This window comes from Panthera tigris, chromosome C2 (genome assembly GCF_018350195.1).
Source record: "Panthera tigris isolate Pti1 chromosome C2, P.tigris_Pti1_mat1.1, whole genome shotgun sequence".
Lineage (NCBI taxonomy): Eukaryota > Metazoa > Chordata > Mammalia > Carnivora > Felidae > Panthera > Panthera tigris.
The window spans coordinates 49,180,837-49,207,159 of NC_056668.1; the positions used below are offsets into that span (position 1 = coordinate 49,180,837).

The window sequence follows — 26,323 nt, forward strand, 5'->3', positions numbered from 1 at the left end:
GGCAAACAGAAATCTGATATACTTAACTAGACATTCAAATAATTGAATTGATTTTTATTGAATTTTTACCAAATTTCATAAACTCTTTGGAGGATATTTTTTAGCAGTTTAGGTTTAAACTTAAATTACTTAAAAACAATTAATATTGAAAAAAGAGAAATGAAAATGTTCTCTAGGTCTCTCTACATAATTTATTTTATGTTCAGAGAATGAGGTTTTATATATATTGTCTATGACTGGTCCTATGAGTCATAGTTTGCAAGGATTTAGGGTATTGTTTAGTTAACGGGTGACTGCCTGTGAAGTCCAGAGGGATATTTTTATGGTCCAGACATGAAAAACCACAGCACAGGTTTATCTGTGAGGCAGTTAGGGAAAGGCTATAAAGTGATCTTAGTTGACTACTGTGCCTTCCACTGACGTCAAGAGCATTTTATAGCTTGGTGTTTTGTGTATTTTTAGATTCTAAAGGTACGGTTGGTGTATTTGGGCTCTTTCCATAATCTCTGACTCACACATTTATTGTTAATCCTTATCATTTGTTTTTAATAGAGAAGTAGCTATGGGATGGCAAAACTCTTCACTGTTCCAAGTGATCTTTTTACTTTGAAAAAGAGATCATTAAATAGTTCACTCACATGCTATGAAATTAGGGGACTTTAGTAATTTATTTAGAAAGAAAATGTGACTGGGGACAAGAGCAGGGGATGTGGAGTCCTGTAGTACAAATGAAATTTACTGTATTTATATATGTTCTTCAATTCTTCGTGTATCTATATATTCCCATCTATATAAAGTTAATATAGGTGTATATATATAAACCATATGAGAGCTATCTTTCAAAGCTATCATCTTAAGAAGGTATATACTTACTTCAATGGTAGAGACTTTGCTTGACAAATATTTAGATTACAATTTTAAAATGTCAAATTTTCTTTTTTTTAAAGTTTATTTATTTTGAGAGAGAGCATATGCACGTGTGAGCACAGGGGAGGGGCAGAGAGAGAGGGAGAGAGCATTACAAGCAGGCTCTGAGCTAAGAGCTCAGAGCCTGACATGGGGCTTAATCTCAAGAGAACTGTGAGATCATGACCTGAGCCAAAATCAAGAGTTGGACACTTAACCAACTGAGCCACCCAGGTGCCCCCAAAATTTCAAAGTTTCTAATAATATCTGGCTTTAGTTATGTAAGGAAGTTTTTATGTTTCTGTATCCATATGTATTGATATATCTTTTTCAAACTGGGGTTTGAAAGATTGTTCAGTAATAGCATTCCCCCACTTCTGTCCCATTTCGTTACGTGAAGAGCCAATTAAGATACTTATTGGAGAGAGCCATGGGGTGGGAATCCAAAGGGGGTTCCTGTTTATGGCCTTACAATATGATTTGTATGATCTCAGGTAAGTCATTTAGCTCCTGAGCCAGATATGGTAGAAGGAAATAATGTTTGCCCCTGGGAAATGCTATGAACTTGATAGTCACAGAGGAAAGGTTCCATGTAATGATAGGTTACAATATTTGTCTTCTCAAGAATTTGTATGGCTAGTCTCTTATGAAATAAATAGGTAGATGGTTATCAGCTGAACATGATCTCCCTGCGGTATTTACACTTTGTTCATTTTGATGTTTCAAAGTCATTTCTAAGATACAAGATAATAAATATATATATTTTTAGTTTTAATGTTTATTTATTTTTGGAGAGAGAAGAACAGAGTGTGAGCAGGGGAAGGGGCAGAGAGAGTAGGAGACACAGAATTCAAAGCAGGCTCCAGGCTCTGAGCTGTCAGCACAGAGCCTGACACAGGGCTCGAACCCACAAACCATGAGATCATGACTTGAGCCGAAGTTGGACACCCAACCGACTGAGCTACCCAGGCACCACAATAAATACTTAGCACCATTACTACTGAGAAAAGCTCTAGGATTGAATGAGGAAGGACGTCATATAATGGGCTGGGCACCTAATTTTGCAGGTGTAAGAACAAGAAAAGGTGCTTTGGTTTGTAATAACCTATTTACTTTAGGAGAGTATAGACCTTAGTGTGTCATATCAATTACTAGTACATATTAGTTAATCCCTGATTAACCCAGCAATGACTTCTGGTAACAAATACTGCTGACCACACAACATGGAAGGTTAGATAATTAGACTTATGTAATAACTCTTCCATAAAGTCTGTCAGGTTGTATATCACTCAAAATTGACTGGTTTTATTTTAGTAAATGGCTATTGCAACATTATATACCCTAGGTTGCTCACTTAAGGTATCTCAACTTAAGTATTCCTATCAGAGAAATGGTTTATACAATATTTCTCATATCCCTCCTTCCCACATCTAATAGCTTTTAAAGAAATAAATAATAGATATGAGAAAGAAACAAAAATTTTATATGATAAAAATACTGTCACTATTATTCGTTGAGTGCTTATTGTGTGATAGTCTCTGTGTTAAACATTTTACTTGCATTATTTCATTTAAGCCACTCAGTAAATATATGAGGTATCATCGCTGTTATCATCCTGGTTTGCAGGTGAAGAAATCGAATTAGAGATGTTAATTAGCTTACACAAGATTACAAAGCTGGTAAGTGGCAGAACAAGGTTGAAACCCAGCATAAGTAGAAACAGTGTGGTTGTAGATCACTCCTTTATGAAGTAAGCATATACTAAGAACTATACTATACAAATTAGTGGCTTATAATTAATGTTTAAAGGATCAAGTCCACCATTTCATTCTTACTGAGACAGATTTCCTTAAGGCCTTAATTCCCAATGGCCAGTAAGCATGGCTGGCAGCCAAGGCCAGACCTGACAGTGCCCTGGCCCGAGGTGGGTTGAGCAAGCCGGCATTAGGTAGGCATCAGATCATAGCTGTCCCTTCTCACCGTTTGGCCAGAGAAGTGCAGAAGCAATTGGGTCTGACCTGTCATGCCCTGGAACTGTCAGGGGGTGTGTGACCAGGAGGACTGGATAGCTCTTGCCTGCTCAATTTGGTGGCTGCTTCTCCCCTGGAGATAAGGCCGCCCTTTGCTTTTTAGATGACTTCCTGGGAAAGTCTTCTGCCATTAGCATTAGCTATGATGGCTGCAGACAGCTTAAAGGGCAAGTCAGATATTTATAATCCTAAACCTGGGTATTGAAGATGATAGGAAAGAGTGTGTGCTGTTTAGTATAAATGATTCTAAATTATGCTCCCTAGAGCTCCTGTGAGGGCAGACTCTGAACCTTTCATTCTTGTTTTAGTCCCTGCAACAAGTCTTCCTGCTACCTAATATCTGCTTTGGGGTTATGTGTGAGATTTTTATATTCATAACCTATTTCCTGGTAAAAATACATTTGTAGTCACTAGTGTGGTGTTGAGGCAGATTTATTATTCCATGAGGGAGAAGATACATTCTTATACCCAAGGAATGCATTTATTATTGCATCCTTTCAAGCATCCTTAAAAGATTCACATGAAGGATACAATTAATAATGTATTAAGATATGGCACTTTTGTACCTGACCTATTGGAATCAATATCCTTGTTAGTCTAAATCTAAGAAAGATTTGAAGACAAGAAATTTAGAATGATATTTTTAAAATTCTTTTAGAAGAAAGGAAACCCTTTCATAAGGTGGTGTAAATGGGAAAACTCTGGCTCTTATTCCGGAAAAAGAATCATGGTTGGAAAACCCCCAATTAAAAGGTCACTTTTAACTGAAATGGAAAGAAACAAGTTCAGAGTCTAAAACCAGAAAAAGAGCTATAAGCTAAAAATCTTTATGCTGAAAAGAAATGTGATACTTTTCCGAGTGCTACCTTTGGGAAAACTATGAAGTAATTTGTCATTTTTTTTCTTGATCTAAATTATTTGATAATCCAGAAAACAAAACTAAATATTTCTTAAGAACTTTGAGAAGAATGAATCTAGCCTTACACAAAGGGAATCCTCTCTTCTTTTTGGTGTTCCTTTAAGGGAAACTTGTTTTTAAAGGAAATGTCCCATTAACATTTTACATAAAGTTCTCTTAAGAGTGGGTTTTAGTGGTGGTGGATTATGTAATGTTAATGTTGGCTGTGAGCATTTTTTTCTGTAATTTATCTGTAGGGATTACATCATCTTCTGGAGTTACTGAATGCCTGGGCAGATGATTTGTATGTAGTTGAAAGGCAATTGTGTTCTTAGAGTTGTCTCAGTGACAAATGGTGTGTTCTGGGTTCTCTTCTGAGGAGAATGGAATTTGGAGGTTTGCTTACCTGATGGAGTAATCCTAGAATTAGAATGGTCTGCTGGCACTGGTACTCTAATGTCCCTTGTAAATCCTCCCCTATAATGCTGCAGAAAGAAGCTTGGGAACTATGTTTCTTGGGCTATTTTGGTAGTAGGATTCCAGGATGGCAGGGCTCTGCCAATGAGACGCTTGCACATGGGATTGCCAATGTGGAAGAGGGATAGGCATTTTTCCCCTCTGTCTTCTGGCAGGGACAGTGAGCTGATGAGTAGGCTTTACCAGATGTTCCGATGTGAGTGGTTGCCATTTCACCCACTTTGGAGCTGTGAGAAGCTGAGAAGTTACTTCCATCATTTGGATTTTGGGGCATAACAGCCTCCTCTTTCTTTGTGGCCACAAACCTGAAACTTAAGGCAGCTCCTCCTGTCTTTCTCTCCTCTAGTGTTTCCAATAGTTTTATAAGCACCCAGTTCCTTAATTGAATCCATGCCTGTTTAAAATATGTGACACGACTTTCGATTTCCTTGCTGAATCCTAACATGAGGGAGTTTCTTAACATTTATGTTTTTCCAGTGAGGAAAGCTTCATTTCTTGTTGCTGGAGGCCACTAAGCTTTGGAAGAGAAAGTTTTATAAAGGCCCCATCTTTAGCAAGTCCATAAGATTTGGTTTCATTTTATTTTTTAAAGTCAATTCAGGAGATAACACAATTTTTAATAAGAATGACCTATGGTTAATGAAATCTCTAGCTGAATTTATAATCCAGTTAGTGCATGTCAGTATTTTTAAAGAGTTAATTAGGCTGTAAAAACTCATGCAGCTATAAAACATATAGTGAATAACCAAGAAACGGAGTTTGTTATGTCATCTGTGCAGCTCCCTTTGCAAAGTGTGTGGTTATTATAACAATAAATAGAAAAAAACCAAACATATCATCTGGGACCATCACCAGTTAGTAATCAATGCCTATCTAAACCTTACCCAATTATAAGATCATACATTCTTATTTACAGCCTGTGGTTTCAGCGTAGAGGGTACAAGGTTGGCAGAGATGAAAGAATCTTAGGGCTTTGTCATGATTGGCATGGGGGCTTTGTTCAGAGGGGCCCTGGACTAGAGAAGTTTCTCTCGCCCATAGCTCCAACCTCCACAGAGGATTCCAGGGAAGTATCCTCCAGTGAGTTTTTCGTCTCAGCCTCTTGGGTTTGGCTCATGGAGGGTCTCTTTTAAACTGTTGGTAGCTTCTGTTATTGCAGGCAAAGAATGAGGGCCAGCCTGGACTTGTTGTAGTTTGGAAAAGAGAGTGCCTTTTTTCTTCCTCCCAGAGGAAGCAGAGTATAGAGAGGGTCGTAGAGTATGGTCTCTAGAGTGTAGTTGAGCAAATTTTAGCCACTGCATCATAACTTCCAGGCAATTTCCCAGGTGGTAGGAGAGAGAGGTGGAAGTAAGGTAGCAGTGAGCATCTGTTATTAATGGGTATGTCATTTATATAAATTAGATCTCCCCAGAGGAACACTAGGTAGATGATCTTACATGTTTCTTTCGACCCTGAAAAACTATGAATCCGTAAGGAATAGCTGGATGTGGAGGAAGGACCACTGTACTAAGAGATCAAAGACTTGAGTTCTGGTTCTCCCTTCATCTCAGAGGGACCCGAGGAAGTTTATGTAGTCCTTATGGCTCTGGTGGCTCCACGCATGCAGTGCTTTGGCTGGCAAGGGACTAAACAGATGATCTCTGAGGTTTATCCTGGTTTAGGATCTATAGTTCTGTGATGTCTCAAATGTCTGTGATGCATACAGGGTCTTGTATTTCATTCTTAGTTTTGTTACCTTACACTACAAGTATTAATATGTATACAGTGCTTAAAAGAAGGCCTACACATAAGAAGTGCCATGTAAATGTTTGCTAAACAAATCATCTCTTTGCTGATTTAGGCATGTCAAGTGATAAACTCTGCTTCATTTTCACATCATCCAAATGATATTCTGTCAATGTTCATCAGCAATAGAGTAGATTCTAAGCTTCACTTTTAGAAAGGAATACATTGTTATCTGTCATTGGTCAGGCATCAGTGGCCTTGGTTGCCATCATGTGCCAGGGAAACACTTGTCTTGGTCTTGATTTTAAACTCAGCAAATGTTGAGAGGGAGAGATGAAGAGGTTTCCTGTTAGATTAGCAGTTCTATCCCTACCAAGCCAACTGATTCCCTTTTTTTCTTCAGTCAGCGCAGAGGATTTTGTCTATTGTCAGGAATTCAGAAAGGAAGCAATGAGATCCTGAGTGACTCAAATAGATGTTGCAAAGCCCTCCCATTCAGTCTATATTTTTTCCTCTCTCTAGCTTTATTGATGTATAATTGAGAAATAAAACTTGTATATATTCAAAGTGTATAATGTGATGTCTTGATATATCTGTAGATGTATTGTGAAGTGATATGTATTGTGAAATCACATATATTGAGAAATACATATATCGTGAAATGATTACCGCAATCAAGCTAATCAACGTATCCATCACTTCTTATAGTTACCTGGGTGTGTGTGTGTGTGTGTGTGTGTGTGTGTGTGTGGTGAAAACACTTAAGATTTAGTGTCTTAGAGCATTTCAAGTACAAAACATAGTTTATTAACTATAGTCACCATGCTGTACTTTAGAACTTATTCATGCTGCCTAACTGAAACTTTGTACCATTTGACCAACATCTCCCCATTTCCCCTATTTCCTCTCTCTCCTCCCCTCCAAGTCCCTGGTAACTACCATTCTACTCAACTTTCATGGGTTTAACTTTTTTAGATCCCACATAGAAGTGAGATCATTCAATATTTATTTTTTTGTGTCTGGCTTATTTCAGTTAGCATAATGTCCTCCAGGTTCATTGCTGTTGTTAAAAATGGCAGACTTTCCTTCATTTTTATGGCTGAATAATATTTCATGGTATGTGTGTATTCCATATATATATTCACATTTTACTCATTCTTTCATTTGTTGGTGGACACTTAGATTATTTCAATACCTTTATTATAGTGAATAATGCTACAATAGACATGGGAGAGGAGATATTATTTTGAGATACTGATTTTATTTCCTTTCAGTATATCCCCAGTTTGGGATTGTAGGATCATATGATAGTTCTATTTTTAATTTTTGAGGAATCTCTTTACTGTTTTTCATAACGTATGTTCCAATTTACTTTCCCACCAACAGTGTACAGGGTTTCCTTTTCTCCACATTTCACCAACAGTTGTTATCTTTTATCTTTTTGATAATGCCATTCTAACAGGTGTGAAGTGATATGTGATTGTGATTTTGATTTGCATTTCCCTCATGATTTGTAATTCTGAGGCCTTTTTTCATATATATCTTGGCCATTTATGTCTTCTTTGGAGAAATTTCTACTTAGGTCCTTTGCCCATTTTTTATTGGATTATTTATTTGTTTTTGAGTTGTAGGAGCTCCTTATATATCTTAGATATTAATCTATTATTAAATGCATGGTTTGAAAATATTTTCTTCCATGTGTTGTCTCTTCACTCTGTTTATTGCTTCCTTTGCTACATAGAAGCTTTTTCTTTTGTTGCAATCCCATTTGTATATTTTGGCTTTTGTTGCTTATGTTTTTGGGTCATATCCAAAAAAATCATTGCCAGACTAATGGCAAGAAGATTTCCCCTTATATTTTCTTCTAGTAGTTTTAGAGTTTCAGGTCTTATATTTAGCTATTTAATTCATTTTGGGTTGATTTTTGTATGATATAAGTACAGTATCATTTTTCTGATGTGGATATCTAATTTTCCAAACACCATTTACAGAAGAGACTGTCCTTTCTCCATTGTGTGCTCTTGGAATCCTTATTGAAGGATGCTACAAGAAAAGAAAGTTACAGACCAATATTCCTGAATAACATAAGTGCAAAAATCCTCAGCAAAATTCTAGCAAACTGAATTCAACAGACACATTGAAAGGATTATACACCATGATTAAGTGGGAATTATCCTGGGATGCAAGGATACACGAATCAATAAATGTGACACTTAAAATTGATAAAATAAAAGATAAAAGTTATGATCACCTTAATAGGTGCAGACATAGTATTTGAGAAAATTCAACACCTTTTCATGATAAAAGCTCTCAACAAATTAGGTATAGAAGGAATGTACTTAAATATAATAAAGGGTGTATATGAAAAAACCCACAGATTATATGATACTCAGTGGTGAAAAGCTGAAGTCTTTTGTTTAAGACCAGAAAAAAGATAAGGATGTCCACTCTTAGCACTTCTGCTCAATATAGTACTATAGGTCCTAGCCAGAGCAATTAAACAAGAAAAAGAAATCCAAATCAGAAAGGAAGAAGTAAAACTTTGTTTACAGATGACATGTTTTTATGTACAGAAAATTCTAAAGATTCTACTAAACTGTTAGAACTAATAAACAAAATGAAGTTGCAATATACAAAATTAACACACAAAAATAGTTTGCATTTTTATACACTAACAGTAAACTATCTGTGAAATGAAGAAAACAATCCCATTTATAAGAGCAGCAAAACCATAAAATACTTGGAAATAAATTTAACCAAGGAAATGAAGGATCTCTATAATTAAAACTTTGAGACATTGATGAAAGAAATTAAAGAATACACAAATAAAAATAAGGCTATTTTGTATTCATGGATTGGAAGAATTAGTATAGTTTAAGTGTCCATGCTACCCAGAGTGATCTACAGATTCATTGTAATTCCTGTCCAAATTTCAGTGGCAATTTTTTTCATAGAGATAGAACATATGGAACCATCAAAGACCCTGAATATCCAAGAAATCTTAAGAGAAGAATAATAAAGCTGGAGGCATTATGCTTCCTCATTTCAAAATATATTACAAGCAGTATGGTACTGGCATAAAGATAAACACACAATGGAACAGAGAAGAGAGACCAGAAATAAATCCGTGTATTTATAGTTAACTCATATTCTACAAGGCCTATATTCTTTTCAAATGGGAGTTCCTAGTTAGTTTCTCAGCCCATTTATTCTTATTTTACTTACAGATTAAATAAATGAATATTATTGCTTTTACAATCTTTAGTAGATTAAAAGTGGCAAATTGGAAAAGTATTGCTTTTCTTTTAAGCATTCTAAAAACAAGAGGAACAAATGGCCACAAGCCCATGGAAAAGATAAACTGATCAAAGTAGATGAAATAACTTTAAAAATAACAGTATGGGGTTATTTAGTGTGAAGTACACTGATCTCATGCATTAAGTCACAAAGAACATCACTGTATCACAATAGGTGATGTTCACAGTGGGGATTCTAAATCATCAAAAAAAAAAGTTTAAAAATTCTTCATATTGTTCTATAGAAGCAGTCAGAAGTATGTCATACATTTTTGAAAATTTTCAATACAAAGAACTGTACAAATTAAAATTTGATGCATAAAAATACACTTTACATTTGATAAAACAAATGTACAAGTCAAAGATTTTATTTTTTAAGGATGCCAACAGGCTAGCTACTGCTATGGCTCACATTCTCAGAATGAATAGTAGAATTTTAGATTCTTGGAGTTAAAAGGTATGTTAGGCAATGTTCTGTTAAGCTTTTTCTAACAGTGAACAGTTACAGCAAAGCAAGAGTATGTCATAATTTCAGTATCAAGTTCTTTAGAAGTGAAACAGAGGCCATGTGGGTAGTTGTGAAGAGCTGAGGCCCTGAAGTCAGGTCTAGATGGGAAGCCATTTCTGCCAGGTATTAGGTGAGAAATCTTTTATTTTTATTTATTTTTATGTTTATTTATTTTTGAGAGAGAGACAGTGTGAGCGGTGGAGGAGCAGAGAGAGAGAGAGAGAGGGAGACACAGAATCCGAAGCAGGCTCCAGACTCTGAGCTGTCAACACAGAGCCCAATGTGGGGCTCATACTTATGAACTGTGAGATTATGACCTGAGCCAAAGTGGGACACTCAGCTGGACTGATCCACCCAGGCGCCCTAGGTGAGGAATCTTGAGGGCTTCCTTGGACTCCCCCAAAGCTCAGTTTCCTCAGTTATAAGTTGGGGTAATAAAACCTAAGATTTAAGTAGTTAATGTATATAAAAGAGCATAATGCTAGTCACTAATAAGTACCCATGTACAATCATCTATTTATCTCATAGATATTTATTATCATTATCATTATTATATTACAGCTGTTGAAAATTCATATGTTATTCTGTGTTGAAAACCCCATTTTTAAAATTAAGGCCAGTAGGATAATCATGATAGAAATAGGTGAGTGTTTTCTGTGTTTTAGTTTACCTGTGGACTGAGCATTCAGAACAAGGCATATTGGGCCATAAAAAATATAGGCTAAAAGTAATAAAGAAGAAACATGAGACAGGTTAAGAAAAGATTAAATTATAGATAGTGAGCAAAGGGAAATGGTTCAGTATGGTTCTGTAAGCACAGAAAAGTAAGTAGATCCAGTCCAGCAGAGACATCAGCAGAAATGCAGGTGGCAGTTGAGTATTGATGTCAGGTGAGCATCACCACTGAGGTTCCAGAAAATGTGACCATTCTTTAGCAGCTGAGAGTGAATGAACCTGCAAGAGCTAGGTGATGTATCATGTCTTAGCAATTGGAGAAGACAAAACTCATGTCCTATTATCAAATGAATGCAATGGAATGCAAGGGAGTGAAGGTAGAAATCTAATCAAATGGGGGAAAAGAATCCAATCATATGAGCTGAACCACCATTGCCAGAGTGGTGCAGGCCCAATGGCCTTGGAAGTACTTGGGATCTAAGGTAAATACATTGGGTACCACATGTCCCAAGCTGCCCAGCCTGCTGTAACAAAAATGCCATAGACTGGGTGACTTAAATAACAGACATTTATTTCTCACAGTTCTGGAGCCTGGGAAGTTTTATCTTAGGGTGCTAGTATGGTCAGGTTTTGGTGAGGGCCTTTTCCCTGACTTGCAGAGGGCTGCCTTACCCCCTGTAACCTCACATGGCAGAGAGAGAGTTCTGGTGTCGTTACTCTTCTTATAAGGGCAGTGATCCCATCACGGGCTCTACCCTCATGACTCCATCTAAACCTAGATATACCCCAAAAGCCCCACCTTCTAGTACATTACACTGGGAGTTAGGGCTTCAACATATGAATTTTGGGGGAACATAGACAGTCCATAACACCAGGTATAAGTCAGTAAGACTAATTCCAGGCCTTCTAAGTTGGGTGATTGGGTTGCTAAGTGATCTGTTCTTCTCAGGCATGTTTCAGGTATTGGGCAGTGCTGGACCCAAAAGTAGATGGTATCAGTGATTCTTAGGAAAAAAGGTTGAGGCAAGCAGGAACTAGTAATAGAACACTCTTAAATTTCTAATCATTGAAAATTTGAATATTCTAGGAGTCATGATATGTTGCAGAATTGTTCTTTTTTGTTTATTAATTACAGCATCATTATGTTTTGGCTCTTTGTAATGGCTATAGCTCAAGGAGAGTTGAGTATAATGGAAAACTGTATTTGATAAAAAATAGATCATAAATGTGACAGTAATTGCATGAGAAAGTTATGTTAGTTGTTTTTAACTGCAGTGTGAGAAGCACATCCACACTGGACCCTGGGAGATGAAATCTATAATGTTTGTAATAATTGTGAGAGGCTCAAGGGAAAGACAATGGAAGTATAGAATGTCATATAACTCATGTTAAAAGTTTTTTTTTTTTAAGCAGATTTTTTTTTCTGGAGAGAGTTTTAGGAAGTTGATGCATTTTACGTATTTCTAGAGTAGGTTAGAGTCTAAAAATTTACACATTTAAGGGCCTCAGTGAAATCACCACAAGGTTTCTAGACCATATTTCTAAATCTTGTACTCCAGCAACATTAAAATTTTGCTAGAAGACCTCTCCCTAATCCCTTTTCTATTTACAACTTCCCCTTATAAACATTTACATTTGGAAAGTAAAAAAAAAAAATTACTTTCACTTCCACTTTTTGGTGAGAAGCACCATTTTTTTTTAAAGAAGGGATCAACTTTACTATGTAGTTTATTTTTGGTAATATTTTTAAGTTTCTTACACCCTTTTAATGCCACTGACTTTTTTTTTTAAATAGAGAAGAAGATATTAACAAGAAAGTCTTTATTTCTAAGCTTGTTGGCCTAATTAAGCTCAGAATATATGGCCATCACAGTGCCATGAGAATTCAGCTTCCTTATGAATTACTTAAATTGAAAAGGGATCCACAGTAGAATCAAGACTGGGAGAAACAGTGTGGTTTGAGAAGAAATGGAATTCTGTTGAAAAGAAAGACTGTCAGGATCTTTTAGAGAATACAAAGAATTTAGACACTGTGGGGATGTAGCCCTGTAGTTGATGGTATTTGGGCTGCAGTAAGACTGAGAGACCATTTATGTAAATGTCAGTCAAGGGAGTCTAATGATCTGAGAACCATAATAGTCTTTGACTATCACGATGAATCAAGTCAAACTCCTCATGTTTATCATTAGGCTCTAGGTGAAAAACAGCCAGCCTGGTGAATTTTCCCTGGACATTATTCTTGTAAAGACACGAAGGAATGGATAAATATCAGAGTGCTTTCTTGTTCAAATACAGTAGTGAAGGAGGGAATTAGAAAAAGAAAAATGAAAACAAGAATAGTGGATTTCCTGATCCAGCTGGTAAGAAATGTAACTTCTGTTGTTAAATCAGGAGAGGTGCTAGACACGGCAAGCAGAATGTCAGTGGGGATTCCTGTCAGGTGGACTCACCAGGGGGGTTGGGGTGGAGAGACAACAAATTTTTTATACTGATTACTGCCTGGCTCGTGAAGCCCAGTGGTATTGCTCTTACTATTTCAGCCAAGTGGCGTAGAACCTCTGGGGGAAGGAGGAATATTTGTGGCAAGCGGTTGGAATAAGCAATTTACAGGATCAGCAACATCATGTAATCTTCAGGGCCTGTGTGAGTGAAGTTCAGCAGCTGAAAGGCCAAATTCACCTCACCCTGATGTTATACTGGCTTAAAACAGAAACAGGAAAATAAAGTGATTAAATCATACAATTTCCCAGTGCTACTTGGAATTTTTCCAGAATTTCCATTCCAGTGTAGCAATAATCTCACACAGAGAATCGTGACATGGATGGAGGCTTTTCTTTCCACGAAGCAATTTTATTCATGCCAGCACATTTCAGTTGGGTTTGTACCCCCAAGAACTGGGCCCCGAATGCCATGTGGAGTAGTTTTTTTTACACATTTTCTACTTCTTTGTCTCCCATATATGGTAACATACAAACATGAAGTCTGATTAAATGGCCTCATGTTACAAGGTCCTGAGGGATGTTACCTATGGATATAACCAGGTTGCCTTGAATTTTTTTTTTTCATTCCTTACAGAGGGGAATCTACCACATGAGTACCAAGTTATATTAATTAAAATAGGATTAAGTAAACAAAGTACTGAAGATTTTGAAGTGGGAGAATGGCAAATTGCTTCATAGCATTTTATTTACAAGAATAGTCTAGTAAAAATCATTTTCTGTAGGATCTCTCTCTCTTTTTTAACAAAAAAGAAAAGGAGTATATTGTAAATAAATACTTTTAAGTACTACAAATAAATGTTTTTTTATACATTATAATCAGCTGTATCTCATATTAAATTCTTAAAAAAATCTATGCACACTGAAATACCAGTATTTTCTGGAAGTTGCATATGGGATACTCTTTTGGACACTAGGAATTTTAATGGCACTTTTCACTTTCTGGAGGAGCAAAGATTACCTAGAAGGCCTGGTATTTAGTCTCCTGTGTGTAGTCATAATTTTTGGTGTGATGTCCTTCACCTACCTAACAAATATTTATTGAGCACTTAGTATATGCCATGGATTGTGTTAAATTTTGAGGCTGCCAAAATGATTAGATATGAAATCCTTTATGAAGTTGCCACATAATATCCAGACTTGAGATCAGCAGGCATGTGGGGTTGCTGAGAGCCATCACATTCAGAAAGAGTTATAAAAGCTAAAAAGAAATACAATTATTGAGTACATCTTTTACATCAGGCAGGAAGCCCTGAGAGTTTTAAATTTCATTTATGTGTTTTATAATCATGATGATATTCTAGATTAAGTTTCTAGTATATTAATTTATCTGTGAATAAATAGCAATTATTATGTCTTTCTTTCATCTGTGGGTTCCTTTTCTACTGTGCATTATTGATCCATATGTACAATTTCACCTTTTGCTTGGTCCTCTGGATTCTCTTCCTTTAATACTGCAATATACTGCTGATGACTGTTGCTGGGAAAATCTGTTTACAGCAGTCTAGTGGAAAGGTGAGGTGGATGACATGTCTAATTAACAATTTTTAGTAACTTTCTTAAAAGAGTACAAAGAAATAGGTGAAATTAATTTAAACAGTGCATTTTATTTAGCCTACCATATCCCAAATATTATTTCAACATGTAATCAGTAAAAAATGCATTCATGGGATATTTCACATTCCTATTTTTCTGATACCAAGTCTTTGAAATCTGGTGTGTATTTTACACTCATACCCCATCTCACTTTGGACCAGCCACATTTCAGGTGCTCAGTAGCCACGTGTGATTAGTTAGCTTCCATATTGGATAGTACAGATCGAAGGACATCTTTTTTACTCTTCTTATTCCTGGTGAAAAAAATGGTGATCAATTTTCAAGTATTAAAATTCCCCCATCAACAATCTCCAGTCACCCATTTGCCTCATTGGTTTTCAGATCTTGTTTCTAGTAAAGTGAGTTGGCTTGCTCTATCATGAAAATCTGCTTTCTCTTTTCTGCTTTACCCCTTTTCACACCCCACCCCCCCACACTCCTCATCCACCAACCCATCAGCCTTACCTGGTTCAAGATTTCAACCCACTACCTCCACCAGGAAGCCTTTACCAGATCTTTCTCTCTGCCTTACTTTGTGCAAAGATTGACCGGTTGATACCACTTGATACCTACATGTGGATTAGTACCTAGTTCATATCACTTCATGTGTGGACTTTGAACAAGAATCTTTTGATTCTTTCATAGCCTCTTTTCACAAGGGGTCAAAATGAGTGTTCATTAAGTGGCTGACCAAGATTTGGTATGCTAAATTTTATAGAAGCATAAATAAATTAAACTACTGAACCCTATGTCTTATTCTGTGTAGTTTCACTGGTTCATTCATTTATCTACCAAATATAATTGAGCACTTGTTAAGAGTCAAAGATTGTGCTAGGCATTGACAATACAGTGTTCCCACTACATCATGTGCATCTTTCAGTGTCAACACATAGCCTCCCGTGAGTTTGAAATATATTTTATTACGTTATTCCCTGCTTTTTAGGATTTTAGATCTGGAAAGAACACTAGAGACCATCTTGTATTCACACTCTGACTTTGACAAATGGGGGAACTGAAGTTTATAGAGGTTAAGTGATTTAGCTGGTTTGTAGAGTTTATTAGTGGTGGATCTTGGACTAGAACTCAAGTCTTATGTTTCCTCCTTCTTCTGCATTATGATCACTGGAGCAAGCACACAAGTTTACAAATCCTGTGTAAACAAACCTTTATTATTTTATAGCAAATAATAAAGCTAATACTGTTGCATACTTGGACCAATTTTCCACTTGAAACATTTCTTTTGTTGTAAGCATTTTGCCTTCTCTTTACTTGGCAAATTTGCAAAAGGGCTGCAATTTTCATGAGCAAATCTTAACTTGTGGATTAGAGGAAGACAAGATGTTCCCAAAAGTTAATTACATATTTCATTTTTCCATAACTTTCTGCTTCCAGGATTCTGACTCATCAGCTGGTAAAACTGTAGGTGTGCCTGTCACCAACATGAAGGTCTGCAAGGAAGTTTGATTAATACCACTTCCAAGGATACATATCAGTTTAGCATAGAGCTAGGACTCAGATGGTAAAAATCCGATTTCACAATATTGTCTTTTACTTTAACCAGTGACAGAGTAAACAGAGTTTGCAATGTTGACAGATGGAAGTAGTGTATATGAAATTCTTTAATTAATGTCTGAGTCTATATGTACAGAGACGGCATTGCTTAAACTGAAAGTATATATAACTTTTTTTCTGTTTTGAGTATTTTAAAGTGTTTTCCTTGATTACAGAGCTATTATAAAAACTATCATTGTGGTAGAATATTACCGCACAAAATATGTTTATTAAATTATTTAAAATGATATATTTTAAAGTATAGTCTTTGTATTATGGCATCTGAATAACTTCAGGTGCTTATTCCTGGTACTAAGCCTTGGCCTACTACATTTGCTTTTTTCAGAAGTGCTAATAGCCAATGAATTTGTGTTTTTTAAAAAAATTTTTTAATGTTTTTATTTATCTTAGAGAGAGAGAGAGAGTGAGCAAGCAGGAGAGGGGCAGAGGGAAAGGGAGACACAGAATCCAAAGCAGGCTCCAAGCTCCGAGCTGTCAGCACAGAGCCTGACTTGGGGCTTGGACCCATGAACTATGAGATCATGACCTGAGCCGAAGTCAGATGCTTAACTGACTGAGCCACCCAGGCTCCCCATGTATTTGTGTTTTTAATAAATCTTCATGTAATTTTTATGTACATAAAATGTTGGAAACCTCTGATTGCAATGCAGAGAAGAGTATAAGTTTAAAAATATCTCTGTCCCTAAAGACAGTGACATTTTCCTTGCCAGCTGTTTTTTCATATTTTGTTACTAGAGTAAAATCAACTGCTATCCATTAAGTTAGTTGACATGACCAGGTATTCGGAAGATTCTAGCTGAATCATTTGTTCAATTAACTAGATGCATTTATTTAGTTTATTTGAATTTCAACCAGTTAAGTAATCAATATTTTTGGAATAGCTACTGGAGCAAGGCTCGGTAGAGTATAACCAAATGTATAACAGGAGGAAGCTTACTAATGCCTCCATTACACACACAGTGGTCCCATAGTGTTTACAATGTTGCTCTGTTGCTTTGTCTGTCCCTCTGCCTGGATGGAAGTGCTATGATAGTTAGGCACCGACATGCTCATTGCTGTGTCCCTGGATCCCAGGACCAAGCTTGGTATGTAACAGTCACATATTATATGTCTGTGGTGGAATTTTGAATGAACAGAGCAGCCACTGAGATATGTTCCAGGAAGTAGGATAGAATGATCGAGTAGTTGAAATTGAAAGCCAGGATGTGTTTAGAGACCACACGTAACTCTAGGGAAATGTTCAAAGAGGTAGTATTGGTGAGTTTCAATTTATGCTTATTATTTTAATTAAATGTAATGAAAATATACTCCATTAAATTTTATGTGATACTTTCCACATAGTATTGTATGAATATTTCAAGCTATAAAAATTCTCTAAGCAGTATTAAATGATTGAGCATATATATTTTGTACTAATCCCCTCAGGATTTGTCCTAATATTTTCTATCTTTTTTTGTTCTTATAAAGAATGCTGCACTTTACACAAAGTTCTTTTCTTTTTCTTTTTTTTGGCTAAATTAAAATTTATTTTATTTTATTTATTTTTTTGAATATATGAAATTTATTGTCAAATTGGTTTCCATACAACACCCAGTGCTCATCCCAAAAGAAGCCCTCTTCAATACCCATTACCCACCCTCCCCTCCCCTCCCTCCCACCCCTCATCAGCCCAGAGTTCTCATTTTTTAAGAGTCTCTCATGCTTTGGCTCTCTCCCACTCTAACCTCTCTCTCTCTCTCTTTTTTTTTTTCCTTCCCCTCCCCCATGGATTCCTGTTAAGTTTCTCAGGATCCACATAAGAGTGAAAACATATGGTATCTGTTTTTCTCTGTATGGCTTATTTCAATTAGCATAACACTCTCCAGTTCCGTCCACGTTGCTACAAAGGGCCATATTTCATTCTTTCTCATTGCCACATAGTACTCCATTGTGTATATAAACCACAATTTCTTTATCTATTCATCAATTGATGGACATTTAGGCTCTTCCCGTAATTTGGCTATTGTTGAGAATGCTGCTATAAACATTGGGGTACAAGTGCCCCTATGCATCAGTACTCCTGTATCCCTTGGGTAAATTCCTAGCAGTGCTATTGCTGGGTCATAGGGTAGATCTATTTTTAATTTTTTGAGGAACCTCCATACTGTTTTCCAGAGTGGCTGTACCAGTTTGCATTCCCACCAACAGTGCAAGAGGGTTCCCGTTTCTCCACATCCTCTCCAGCATCTATAGTCTCCTGATTTGTTCATTTTAGCCACTCTGACTGGCATGAGGTGATATCTGAGTGTGGTTTTGATTTGCATTTCCCTGATGAGGAGCGACGTTGAACATCTTTTCATGTGCCTGTTGGCCATCTGAATGTCTTCTTTAGAGAAGTGTCTATTCATGTTTTCTGCGCATTTCTTCACTGGATTATTTGTTTTTCAGGTGTGGAGTTTGGTGAGCTCTCTATAGACTTTGGATACTAGCCCTTTGTCCAATATGTCATTTGCAAATATCTTTTCCCATTCTGTTGGTTGTCTTCTAGTTTTGTTGATTGTTTCCTTTGCTGTGCAGAAGCTTTTATCTTCATGAGGTCCCAATAGTTCATTTTTGCTTTTAATTCCCTTGCCTTTGGGGATGTGTCAAGTAAGAAATTGCTGCGGCTGAGGTTAGAGAGTTCTTTTCCTGCTTTCTCCTCTAGGGTTTTGATGGTTTCCTGTCTCACATTCAGGTCCTTTATCCATTTTGAGTTTGTTTTTGTGAATGGTGTGAAAAAGTGGTCTAGTTTCAACCTTCTGCATGTTGCTGTCCAGTTCTCCCAGCATCATTTGTTAAAGAAACTGTCTTTTTTCCATTGGATATTCTTTCCTGCTTTGTCAAAGATGAGTTGGCCATACGTTTGTGGGTCTAGTTCTGGGGTTTCTATTTTATTCCATTGGTCTATGTGTCTGTTTTTGTGCCAATACCATGCTGTCTTGATGATTACAGCTTTGTGGTAGAGGCTAAAGTCTGGGATTGTGATGCCTCCTGATTTGGTCTTCTTCTCCAAAATTACTTTGGCTATTTGGGGCCTTTTGTGGTTCCATATGAATTTTAGGATTGCTTGTTCTGGTTTCGAGAAGAGTGCTGGTGCAATTTTGATTGGGATTGCATTGAATGTGTAGATAGCTTTGGGTAGTATTGACATTTTGACAATATTTATTCTTCCAATCCATGAGCACGGAATGTTTTTCCATTTCTTTATATCTTCTTCAATTTCCTTCATAAGCTTTCTATAGTTTTCAGCATACAGATCTTTTACATCTCTGGTTAGATTTATTCCTAGGTATTTTATGCTTCTTGGTGCAATTGTGAATGGGATCGGTTTCTTTATTTGTCTTTCTGTTGCTTCATTATTAGTGTATAAGAATGTAACTGATTTCTGTACATTGATTTTGTATCCTGCGACTTTGCTGAATTCATGTATCAGTTCTAGCAGACTTTTGGTGGAGTCTATCAGATTTTCCATGTATAATATCATGTCATCTGCAAAAAGTGAAAGCTTAACTTCATCTTTGCCAATTTTGATGCCTTTGATTTCCTTTAGTTGTCTGATTGCTGATGCTAGAACTTCCAACACTATGTTAACAGTGGTGAGAGTGGACATCCCTGTCATGTTCCTGATCTCAGGGAAAAAGCTCTCAGTTTTTCCCATTGAGGAGGATGTTAGCTGTGGGCTTTTCATAAAGTCGTTTACTTCATAAAGTTAAAGATGTTTAAGTATGTTCCTTCTATCCTGACTTTCTTGAGGGTTTTTATTAAGAAAGGATGCTGAATTTTGTCAGATGCTTTTTCTGCATCGATTGACAGGATCATATGGTTCTTACTTTTCTTTTACTAATGTGATGTATCACGTTGATTGATTTGCGAATGTTGAACCAGCCCTGCATCCCAGGAATGAATCCCACTTGATCATGGTGAATAATTCTTGTTATGTGCTGTTGAATTCGATTTGCTAGTGAGAATTTTTGCATCCATATTCATCAGGGATATTGGCCTATAGTTCTCTTTTTTCACTGGGACTCTGTCTGGTTTGGGAATCAAAGTAATACTGACTTCATAGAATGAGTCTGGAAGTTTTCCTTCCCTTTATATTTTTTGTGAAAGCTTGAGAAGGATAGGTATTACCTCTGCTTTAAACGTCTGGTAGAACTCCCCTGGGAAGCCATCTGGTCCTGGACTCTTATTTGTAGGGAGATTTTTGATAACTGATTCAATTTCTTCACTGGTTATGGGTCTGTTCAAGCTTTCTATTTCCTCCTGATTGAGTTTTGGAATGTATGGGTGTTTAGGAATTTGTCCATTTCTTCCAGGTTGTCCAGTTTGTTGGCATATAGTTTTTCATAGTATTCCCTGATAGTTGCTTGTATTTCTGAGGGATTGGTTGTAATAATTCCATTTTCATTCATGATTTTATCTATTTGGTCATCTCCCTGTTCTTTTTGAGAAGCCTGGCTAGAGGTTTATCAATTTTGTTTATTTTTTCAAAAAACCAACTCTTGGTTTCATTGATCTGCTCTACAATTTTTTTAGATTCTATATTGTTTATTTCTTCTCTAATCTTTATTATTTCTCTTCTGCTGGGTTTGAGGTGTCTTTGCTGCTCTGCTTCTATTTCCTTTAGGTGTTCTGTTAGATTTTATATTTGGGATTTTTTGTGTTTTTTGAGATAGGCCTGAATTGCAATGTATTTTCCTCTCAGGACTGCCTTCGCTGCATCCCAAAGCATTTGGATTGTTGTATTTTCATTTTCATTTGTTTCCGTATATATTTTAATTTCTTCTCTAATTGCCTGGTGGATCCATTCATTCTTTAGTAGGGTGTTCTTTAACCTCCATGCTTTTGGAGGTTTCCCAGACTTTTTCCTGTGGTTGATTTCAAGCTTCATCGCATTGTGGTCTGAAAGTATGCATGGTATGATCTCAATTCTTGTATACTTATGAAGGGCTGTTTTGTGACCCAGTATGTGATCTATCTTGGAAAATGTTCCATGTGCACTCAAGAAGAAAGTATATTGTGTTGCTTTGGGATGCAGAATTCTAAATATATCTGTCAAGTCCATCTGATCCAATGTATCATTCAAGGCCCTTGTTTCTTTATTGACCGTGTGTCTAGATGATCTCTCCATTGTTGTGAGTGGGGTGTTAAAGTCCCCTGCAATTACCACATTCTTATCAATAAGGTTGTTTATGTTTATGAGTAATTGGTTTATATATTTGGGGGCTCCCGTATTCGGCGCATAGACATTTATAATTGTTAGCTCTTCCTTATGGATAGACCCTGTAATTATTATATAATGCCCTTCATCTCTTGTTACAGCCTTTAATTTAGTGTCTAATTTATCTGATAGAAGTATGGCTACTCCAGCTCTTTTTGACTTCCCGTAGCATGATTAATAGTTCTCCATCCCCTCACTTTCAATCTGAAGGTGTCCTCAGGTCTAAAATGAGTCTCTTGTGGACAGAAAATAGATGGGTCTTGTTTCTTATCCATTCTGATACCCTATGTCTTTTGGTTGGAGTATTTAGTCCATTTACATTCAGTGTTATTATAGAAAGATATGGGTTTAGAGTCATTGTGATGTCTGTAGGTTTCATGCTTGTAGTGATGTCTCTAGTACTTTGTCTCACAGGATCCCCCTTAGGATCTCTTGTAGGGCTGGTTTAGTAGTGATGAATTCCTTCAGTTTTTCTTTGTTTGGGAAGACCTTTATCGCTCCTACTGTTCTGAATGACAGACTTGATGGATAAAGGATTCTCAGCAGCATATTTTTTCTGTTCATCACATTGAAGATTTCCTGCCATTCCTTTATGGCCTGCCAAGTTTCAGTAGATAGATCCGTCACTAGTCTTATCGGTCTCCCTTTATGTGTCAGAGCATGTTTATCCCTAGCTGCTTTCAGAATTTTCTCTTTATCCTCATAGTTTGCCAGTTTCACTATGATATGTCGTGCAGAAGACTGATTCAAGTTCCGTCTGAAGGGAGTTCTCTGTGCCTCTTGGATTTCAATGCCTTTTTCCTTCCCCAGATCAGGGAAGTTCTCAGCTATGATTTCTTCAAGTACACCTTCAGCACCTTTCCCTCTCTCTTCCTCCTCTGGAACCAATTATGTGTAGAATATTTCTCTTTAGTGCATCACTTAGTTCTCTAATTTTCCCCTCATACTCCTGGATTTTTTTATCTCTCTTTTTCTCAGCTTCCTCTTTTTCCATAATTTTATCTTGTAATTCACCTATTCTCTCCAATGCCTCTTCAATCTGAGCTTTGGATGTCTCTTTATTTTGCAGCTCATTTATAGCATTTTTTAGTTCCTCCTGGCTGTTCCTTAGTCCCTTGATCTCTGTAGCAATAGATTCTCTGCTGTCCTCTATACTGTTTTCAAGCCCAGAGGTTAATTTTATGACTATTATTCTAAATTCACTTTCTGTTATATTGTTTAAATCCTTTTTGATCAGTTCGTTAGTGTCATTATTTCCTGGAGATTCTTTTGAGGGGAATTTATGTTTTGTCATTTGGGATAGTCCCTAGAGTGGTGCAGAACTGCAGGGCACTTCCCCTGTGCCGTTTGAATAACTTGTGTTGGTGGGCGGGGCCGCAGTCAGACCTGATGTCTGCCCCCAGCCCACCACTGCTGCCACAGTCAGATTGGTGTGTACCTTCTTCCCCTCTCCTAAGAGCGGGATTCACTGTGGGGTGGCGTGGCCCATCTGGGCTACTTGCACACTGCCAGGCTTGTGGTGCTGGGGATCTGGCATATTCGCTGGGGTGGAAGGTGCACAGGGGTGGGAGGGGTGGGCTCAGCTTTTCCTTCGGAGATCCGCTTTGGGAGGGGCCCTGCAGCACCGGGAGGGAGTCAGACCCGCTGGAGGGATGGATCTGCAGAAGCACTGCTTTGGGTGTTTGTGTGGTGCAAGCAAGTTCCCTGGCAGGAACTGGTTCCCTTTGTGATTTTGGCTGGAGGATGGGTGAGGGAGATGGTGCTGGCGAGCGCCTTTGTTCCCCACCAAGTGGAGCTCTGTCTCCGGGGCTCAACAACTCTTCCTCCTGTTGTCCTCCAGCCCTTCCGCTCTCTGAGCAGAGCTGTTAGCTTATAACCTCCAGATGTTAAGTCCCAGTTGCTGTCGGAACACACTCCATCCGGCCCCTCCGCTTTTGCAAGGCAGACTCGGGGCTCTGTTTGGCCAGCGGGCTGCCCCTCCGCCCCAGCTCCCTCCCGCCAGTCCGTGTAGCGCGCACCACCTCTCAACCCTTCCTACCCTCTTACATGGGCCTCTTGTCTATGCTTGGCTCCAGAGAATCCATTCTGCTAGTCTTCTGGCGATTTTCTGGTTTATTTAGGCAGGTGTGGGTGGAATCTAAGTGATCAGCAGGATGCGGTGAGCCCAGAGTCCTCCTACGCTGCCATCTTCCCACAAAGTTCTTTTCTATCTTTTGAATTATATCGGGTCAAATAATGTTCAGATATTTTGGGGGCTATTTAAATATATCAAACTACTTAAAAATTTCTATATTTGTATCAAATATGAATATGAATAAATGAATGTGGCATTTCTTAAAGATATTTCTTAAATGAATTGAATGACCTATAGCAATTTCTTATAGAAGTGACTTTCTAAACTGTAGTTCAGTTCCTAGGTTGCTTTCTGAATTTTATTTTTTCTATAGAACTGGCTAAAATATCAGTTATAACCCCAAATCTTAACTTATTTTAAGATGCAAATATTGAAGCTTGAATTTGATTGCAGAATACAAGTCAAGTCTAGAGGCCTCACATTCTACAGCCTTTGAGACTTAAAACATCTCTAAACCTTTACTTCCTCTGAGCCTCAAGGCAGGAAAGGGAGAGAGGATGTGATTAGGGGGTGGAATCTCCCAAGGCTGGGTGGTTCTAGTCCCACAGCAGCTTTTGAGGAGGTCTTGGTAGTAGAGTGTGTGTGTGTAAGGATCTCTAGTGGCAGATGGGTAGAGTGGTAATGTGTACAAAAGAGCCATTCACATTGGTAACTACACATCCCAAAAATTAAGGTAGGGTATATTGGACATTGATTATTGTACTGAGAAATCTGGATTTACCTTGTAGCAGTGGGTGCTGCTGAACGTGTTTTCTTTTTGTACTTATGTATGGTTCAAACATATAATTAAAATGAAATTGAAAAAGATAAAAGCATTCAACACGTGGATTCTGTTAATTATCTACTCGGATTCCCTTTGGTCCCTTTTATGATTGTACACTATTGCTCTAGCTTTTCTGAGCCTTTCCTTAATTTTTTTCTTTTAACAGTTTTATTGAGACATCTTTGACATGTAAAAAAATGTGTATATTTAAGGTATATACCTTGATGTTTCAATATATGTATACATTGTAAAAAGATTACTATAATGGAGTTAATTAATATACCCAGCACCTCTACATAATTAGCACTGTGTATGTGTGTGTGTGTGTGTGTGTGTGTGTGTGTGTTGTATGCACTTGCATTCACCTGCCATTCTCTTCAGAGGACTGCCTTGGAGCCTTGGGAGCCACTTTCCCACAGTTTTAGGGTGTCTGGAATGCCTGAGAGTTTTCCCTCACACTCAGAACTCCTTAGGCAGCTACTAGCTAATTAATGACTGATGCCAGAATATGAAATCTCAGGACTCCTGCCCTGAGTCGGAAAAACTGAAGTGTAATTCATGTTGGTTCATAAACTAGCCCTTGTACACAAGGGACAAGGAGAGACCAAAGAAAGGCATGCTGTTCCATTTTGGTAGGTGGCAGGTTTAGTAAGCAAGGGAATGTATGAGGTTTGTCTTGGGCAGCCACAAGATGAATAGATCTTTGCATCTACACTCTAGAATCTTAGAAGTTTATAGAGTGGCCTTACCTGGATTCAGTCACATGTATAGTCCAGGCAGTTTCCACAACACATTGCTGTCTCAAGGCTGTGTTCTTGGAACAGTAGGCAGAGTGTACATTCTAAGGACAGGTTAGGGGATGAGGAGCCTGGTCTAGCTTGTGGATCAACCAGTAGTCAGACCAATCAGTGACCTCCAACAATTTGACCTTCAGAATTCCCCCCGCAGGATCAGGCTGAAACTGCCTATGAGAGACTTCACCTGAAAGCTACAGTTGGCTTGGCCCCTTCCCTACACTTAGCTACTTCCCCCACTCCTTTATCGATATCAGCATTTCTTTCATGAACTATTCACATGCAGATTCTTGTTCCAGGGTCCGTTTTGGGGAACCTTACCTAAGAAACTCTATCAAGTACATTCAGGTTTTTTTACTCTCTCCCTTTCTCTTAATAATAAGGACATCTTTACGTAGTTGAAAGCATACTACATACACAGTCGTTTGCTTTTATCCCATTCAATAGTTTTTCAACCATGTCATTAGTTGCTACATAATCTTCCACTGGTGTCTGAGTATAATACATATTTTAAAAACGTCAAATATTTATGCTGTTGCTTTAACTTTATTAAAAATACCTGATGAATAACTCAACCTTTTCCTTATTATAGTATCCTAGGATACATTCATAAAGTGTGTGTGAACATTTTTATAATTTGAGCTTTGCAAAAGTTTGACTGATTTAAAAAAACACTATTAATGAATAGGTACACTAGGTCACCACTTCCTTGGCAACACTGAATGAGATCATTTTAAACACTGTTCGCATCTTAGGTATTACATAGTAGTAACTATGGTAGCAATAAGCATACTGACAGCCGTTTATCCAGTACTTTGTGTTAGGTATTTTATTAGGTGCTTTGCCAAGATTATTTTATTTAATCCTTTAAACAACCATGTGAGTTGATTATGATGATGTGATGAGGGAACCGAAATTGAGAAATGTAAACACTTTGCAAGGATTTTATGGTTGGTAGGTGGCCAATATAGGACTTGAGGCAGGAGTTTGCAAACCTGTACTCTCCATCAATTTTCTACTTGCTTCCTTGTTTAATTTTTATTACTAGCTGCTTTAAAATTTTCTTTATTTATAAATTATTTTTCTTCTCATATGAATTATCTTGCCAGTTCATCAGTTGAAATATTGATGACTTCTCTCATCGCTTTGTGTGATCTTTTTATATGCTATATATGGGAACCCTTTGTGAATAATATTTGTTGAAAATACTGG

At 37.4% G+C, this 26,323-nt stretch overlaps 1 protein-coding gene across 6 annotated transcripts in view; it reads left to right on the forward strand.

The window, feature by feature from the left end:
* The window catches only part of ZPLD1 (zona pellucida like domain containing 1), a 539,338-nt gene that overhangs the window by 166,076 nt on the left and 346,939 nt on the right, over positions 1–26,323 (forward strand). The window contains exon 1 of one of the 6 annotated variants that reach the window (XM_042999208.1): positions 9,919–9,970. The exons of the other annotated variants lie outside the window; for them this stretch is intronic. The gene's annotated coding sequence lies outside the window, so the exon portion shown is untranslated. Of the gene's footprint in view, positions 1–9,918; positions 9,971–26,323 lie in introns of those variants that run through there. 6 annotated transcript variants of the gene reach the window in all.